Consider the following 6590-nt stretch of genomic DNA (forward strand, 5'->3'; position numbering starts at 1 on the left):
GCGGGCTAGGGGAAGTTGGAGGTCTTTGAAATCGTTAGCATTCTCGATTTCTTGTCGATGATAGTTCCAGAACATCTGCACCTGCTGTTTTTGTTTCTTAAGGGGGTGGCGGGGTTGCGGTGGGTACACACCAGAATCTTGAGGGTTGTTTTCCATGGCATTTTGGACGAGGTTATTTTTTCTAATTTACTAATAGAGATACATAAATGGTGAAGACCTATGAAGTTATGCTCTTATAAATACAAAGAGAGAGAAAAAAGACATAATATATAAACAGGCCCTTAAATTTGGCTTCAGCTGACAAGTATTCTCTCTAACTTTGGGTGTGCACAAGTAGGCACCACTTTATCACTCAGATAATAGGCTACACTCTTCGGTGCCCACTAGGTTTACTAGTCATCCCACTGCCAATAAGTCGTGGTGGATCCATCATCCAAGTATAGCATGAGGACAATAGTCAAACTTCTATAGTGCAGAAAGAGAACTAATTAAAGTAACATATACAATTATGCAATTGTGGGTAGAAAGGTCAGTTTATTATAATACTGAAAACTAGAACTCCATAAGCATTTGGATAAACTACACAGTTTAATACAGACAAGACAGCGACTAAAGGATTCAAGTAATTACACTTAAGCCAGTATCCATGGACAGTACCAATAATGTGCGGTGCGTTCGCATTTGAGAGGACCTGTAGCATTAGTAACTAATAGGTTCCTTTGTGCCATTGAGCATCTAGATCAGCAGGGAACATGTTCTTTAACTGCAGCAAGATCAAACAGAAAAAATATTACAAGAAATTAGTGATTGAACCATATGAATGAGAAACCAGATTCTTGTACCCTCAAACACAACCCTATAAAGTAACTACAGCAAAAAAGTATTAAATAGAATAATTAGCGCTTAGCCTAGCAAGTGAAACTCATAAAGAAACTACAACCATAAACAGAGCTGTGGGGTAAGAAAAACAATTTAGAGACTACATATTTAACCTTAGCAGTCATAGGTCATCTAAGAACTAAGATGCCAACATCATACCAGACAAATCAAGACATGCCAAGATGGGTGAAATAACATGAGTACAACCTGATTAATGCATATGAAAAGCTCCTTATTTTTGAGAGTCTAAACCATAAAAAGATAAGAGGGAAGGGATAAATAGGGCAAGTGCAGATAGAGATTGTCACAATGATAAGTTCAGCATCGAAGAAAGAAATCACAAGTTTGGTAGCAAAGTCAACATGAACTAGCTAGACTATAAAGATTTTCACCAGCATTTAAATAAAAAAACGTTGTACATGAATTTACAGAGCAATGAGAGCAAGCATGGCACATGATACACTTTAGGAAATTAACACTAACCAGACAAATTTACAGAATCACATTCGAACTCCAAATGTGATGTTTGCTGGGATATGCAGCAACCTAAACTGCATTCACGTTTATGCCGCTCACACGTGACTTTTGGCATTTGCAGCTCAACATACCTTTCCTAAAATAACATTTCTAAGAATAACGTTGTCCGAGCCAATAGTCACCAGGGACCTCCTAAATTAACATTTATACTCTACAATTTAGTTATCTATATGGATACGTTGAACGTAACAAATATTACAAATAACTTGGTCGACAAACCACCTAAAATATCGTTTTTATTTGGGATCTCGTTTATCAAAATCTATTCATAAACGAGACACACTTATCGGACTACTGACACTTTGATATTCTTCAACTGTCTAGGAAATTTAGGTCAACATCACAAAACCCTCCTATATATTACTCCTTGCAGTCCGAATCCATGCTATGTAAATGTTATTTATTTATTCATATACTGATTTAAAAGTGAAAAGGGAACCCTAAATCCCTCTTCAGATTTAAACTGGATACTCCTCATTAAGAAAGAACAAAAAAAAATTGACAAACACAGCTATATGTTACCTTCTCCAAAAAAAAAAAAAAAAAAAAAAAAAAAAGGAAGACAAACACAGTGGACTCTTCAGAATAGGTTTTTCAAATATATGTAGCTACTATCCGAGATCCGACAGGAGTGAAATAAAAACAAAGAACAAAAATTGGAGTTTTAACAAACAAATACAACAATCTCAACTGCTCATGAAAAGAGGAAAGTTACCACCTTTAAGGAAAATGGAAGAAAGCAATTACACTTGACAAATTTATTAATCTTAAGGAAATGACAAAAAGTTACCTTTGATCATTACGGTGACCATGTCCACTAGCATCATCAGCAGGCTACCAGACGGAGAGCCACGCCAGTGACGGTCCTTCACTTGTCTAACTCGGCGTGAAGCCAGGCGCGAATGGTGAGTTCCAGAATGAAGAGCTCACATGCTTTCGCAAACACAATGGGTGCTTCACCTGAGATCATATGGACATCCCCGTCAGCTTTCATGATTCTCTTGATGATGCTGGTCTTTGAAATCGTTAAGATTCTAAATATCTTGACGATGAAAGTTCCAAAATATCTCTACCTGCCGTTTATGTTTCTCAAGGAGGTGGTGGGGTTGCGGTGGGTATCCACCGAACTGAGCCGCCGCAGCATTAGCAGCCGATTGCGAGGGTTGTTTTCCATGGCGATTTCGACGAGGTGGCGATTTTTCCTATATTAGCACAGTACACAGAGAAATGGAACAACACTTGTGTAGCTGTGCTCTATATATACACAGATTAAAAGAAAACTAATTACACATTTTCTAAATCTAATTTCGGAAATTGGCCATAAATGGCCCTATACTATGGAAAAAGGTCTAAGTATAAATTTTTAGTTTGAAGTTCGATAAAATTGGATAAATTTTTTGTTTTCAATTTTAACCTTGATATTTCAATGATTTAGATATAATTGAAGCATAAATTGCAGAAACTATGCAAAAATGTGCAGGAAACTGAAACAAAAAAGTGCAAAAAATTGCGTTAAACTGTGCAGGAAACTAGAACAAAAAAGTACAGAAATTGTGCAAAAAATTGAAGAAGATTTTCCTTCGTTATACAAAGTGTGATTAAGCTTAGAATTTGATAATTAAAATTGAAAAAATAGATTTTATGCATCTTTTTTGCCTATAATAACGAAATATAATTTAAATGTCAATGTTGTTATACATGTATAACAACCATTCTCTATAATAGCCAAAAAATTTCGGATCAAAAGATGCTGCCATAGAGAGGTTTGACTGTACTGATATAAGATTAATTTCTTTCTAAACAACAAATTAATCATTTAAGACAAAAAAAAAATGAATTTCAAAAAAGAAAAAACTAGGAAAAGGAGCATAAAGAAATAAAGTGGTGGATTATCCGATGTTGAAGTCCGGAACTCAAAGTGAAAATTTTGATTTGGCAATCATCGCAAATAAGAAACATAAATGAACGTACATAACATATAGTTTAAGTTTTGATCATTGATAATGTTAAAAATATTTACACCTTCTAATCAATTTGAACGATAATTGTAGTTCATCTATTAAGTAGCACTATAATAAATTGTAAATAACCTAATATAATATGTTGAATTACATGAAACCATTGCATGATTAATGTTTTTGTGTTCATGCAGCTTTGGAAAAAATTGTAAAAGAAAAACATTATGTTATCAATGTATATAACTTAATTCCTATAACAAAAAAAAAAAAAGATAAAAAATAAAATTGAAGAGTGACACAAATATACTAATTAGTGAGTGAAGAAAATTGTAATAATTTATGAACTTATGGTATAACATAACCTCAATCAAATAACAAAAAATATTGTAACACATAGAGAGAGAGAGATATATATATATATATATATATATATATATATATATATATATATATATATATATATATAAAATAATCATAATAAGAGTATAAAACAAATTTGGGGCCTTCAAATTTTGGGGGCCTAAGAGTAACAGCCTCACTGGCCTAGCCTTAGAGCCGCCCCTGAATTAGCCACTTTTTTGCAGTGTCGCTTTTTTAAAATTATAACTTATATTTATTCTATTGGGAAATTGAAGTTCCTACAATTAATTTATGGCTTGAACAATCCATAATTCTTTTCTAAAATCTAATAATACTCATATTAGAAAACAACAACGACTTAATAAAATAATACAGTGAAAAAGACAGCATCATAAAGTAATGGATAGTCAAACGTTCGTTTTTTTTTTTTTGGGTAGTTTGTAAGTTGGCAAATAATTGTTTCGAGAATTTTATATGTAATTTAGAAAATGCTGCAACACTGATGTTGGCGCTGGGGGTAGGGAGTGGGGGGCTAAGAATGGAGGTTGCGGGGTGGCGTGGGAACAATGAGATGCCACTTATGAAATTTATTTTTTCTACTTCCACTAGGAAAGATATTTTTATTCTATTTTTAAGGAATGTATTTTCCTAAATAAAATACTTTTCAAAACATTTTTATCAACCAAACATTATAAAAAAAAAAATAGAGAGACACTCAGAATAAATCAAGCTATCAAAAAGAGTAGAATTAGCATTTATTTTGTAAAATATAAAATAGTAGGAAGTGACTGGTTTAGATATTTTATGATTTGAATTGATGGAACAACCATGTTCCGTTAATCCTTAAAATGAAGGGATTGAAGATTAAAAAAAAAAAAAAAAAAAAAAATTTAGTCTTTCTCAAGTAACATGTTTTCCTATCACATTTATTTGCAAATATAATCCAATAGTAAAAATGACATATTTGAAGAAAATAATATTTTTCTTGTTATTTCCGTCAAGTTCTATTTGCAAACAAGTTTTAAACTAGCTTTTTTGTCTTAAGTTTGTTTAGAGAACAAATTCATAAAATAAAAATATTTGTAGTATTTCAAGAATAGATAATGCTAAAATAATATTCAAACTTTTGCTTCATGTTTGTCGTTTTCTTCAAGAACAATTAAATTTGCGGTCAAAATTTACATTTCGACTATGTTTATCTTACAGAAGAGAACATAAATAGCTGAATTGATTGTCTTTTTTCATGTACCTCGTTTTTTTTCCCCACCAAATTGCTTTTCAAACAAACAAATCTGGAAAACCTCTTTGATTTAACTTATATACTTTGTAGTGTGGTGTTTGGGAAGCTTCATTTTCCTCTTGATGTTGCTCCTACAGTATTTTGTGATAGTGTTAGCACTACGTATATCTGTGCCAATCCTTAATTCCATAGTCGGATGAACCACGTTGCCATAGACTTTCATTTTATTCGGGATCAAGTGCAGAACAAGAAATTGAAGTCAAACATTTACATGCTCCTGACCAAGTTGTTGATCTACTCACCAAGCCTCTGCCACGTGCTTCCTTTGAGCGGCTTTTCCTAAGTTGGGTGTGGTTGATACTTGCACCAACTTGCGAAGGCGTAATAACGACTGGAATATTTCCTGCATTTTAGCTTATTTGTTTCAGTTGTTTTTCTGTTTCTAGAGTTAGACTTTATCTGAATCACTTTCTTAGTTTAGGTCTTTTTAAATTGTTTTTCTGTTATCCTATAGTTATCATTTATAGACTTTGTATATATCAGGACTCTATGTATCAGTTAGGAATAGCCCTTTATATATTGCTGTAAAAGTTACTAAAACAAATCGATTCATTATTTATCTCTCGCTCTTTAAGCAGGACATGAATTCAGCAAGATAACTAAATCCCTCTGATTCCAAAGTCATCTATAATCAACACAGATTATAAAGGAATAAGGGTTATATATATATATATATATATGAACACAGATATACATATACACACGCACAAAACACACACACATACATATATAACATGTATATATAAACCAATGCAGAAATCATCTTCCTCAATAAAGCAAACGAAGAAAACAATTACAACAATCTGAATGTAGCCAAGCAAGAAAACTACACAGAAGCATTTGACTAAATCCAGTATACCTACAAAGGAAGCAATGGTGAGCCGCATAGACTGAGTCGCTGTTGAATTTTCACCCAAAAAAATTTCTTTCTTCCGCTTCTATTTATAAAGAGTGTTGATCATTCAACATTTCAACAAACCCTAGAGAATCTGCAATTTTAGCTGGTAAATGCCATTTTCTAGAAAAAGGTCAAAAAATTAGGAAAAATACCTCATTTTCCTGAATTTAAAGTAATATTTCCAGGTTTGGTCTGACCCTACTTCTTGGTGGTTTGATGCTACATTTTTGTGCTGATTTTTTGGTGTTGTTTGGTGCTGGTTTTTATGCAGATATGTGCAGTTTAGTGATGTTCTTGGTGCAGTTTTGGTGCAGTTTCTTTGTGCAGTTTTTGTGCAGCTTGGTGCTAGTTTCTGGTGGTCTGATGTTGCTGCCTAGTGTGGTAGCTTGGTGCTGATTTTTTGTGCAATGCGTGCAGTTTTTAATGGCGTCTGCGCATTCTAGTTGCTATTTTTTTTGCAGTTTAGATGCTAGTTTCTGTGATTTAATGCCGATTTTTGGTGTTTTAGTGCTACAATTTGGTGAGTTTGGTACAATTGTTTTTTTTTTTTTTTTTTTTTTTTTTGCAGTTTAAAGCTATTTTCTGCACAAAAACCGCTGAAAACAGGGCATTCTAGTTCAATTTAGTTGCTGTTTTTGGATTTTTCTGCATTATTATG

The 6590-nt window shown here is 33.0% G+C and overlaps 1 long non-coding RNA gene across 3 annotated transcripts; it reads right to left on the reverse strand.

The window, feature by feature from the left end:
• Positions 1 to 432: 432 nt before the first annotated feature.
• On the reverse strand, positions 433 to 5587 carry LOC132058224 (uncharacterized). Of its 3 annotated transcripts, none has more exons than XR_009415224.1 (3): positions 5277 to 5587; positions 2207 to 2618; positions 433 to 763 (listed from the first exon to the last, which is right to left on the reverse strand). It is a non-coding gene; the product is annotated as an uncharacterized LOC132058224 (long non-coding RNA). The 3 variants fall into 3 exon arrangements; XR_009415222.1 differs by lacking the exon at positions 5277 to 5587 and having other exon boundaries at positions 2207 to 2376; positions 2490 to 2775; XR_009415223.1 differs by lacking the exon at positions 5277 to 5587 and having other exon boundaries at positions 2207 to 2775.
• Positions 5588 to 6590: the final 1003 nt, after the last annotated feature.

This window comes from Lycium ferocissimum, chromosome 5 (assembly GCF_029784015.1).
Source record: "Lycium ferocissimum isolate CSIRO_LF1 chromosome 5, AGI_CSIRO_Lferr_CH_V1, whole genome shotgun sequence".
Taxonomy (NCBI): Eukaryota; Viridiplantae; Streptophyta; class Magnoliopsida; order Solanales; family Solanaceae; genus Lycium; species Lycium ferocissimum.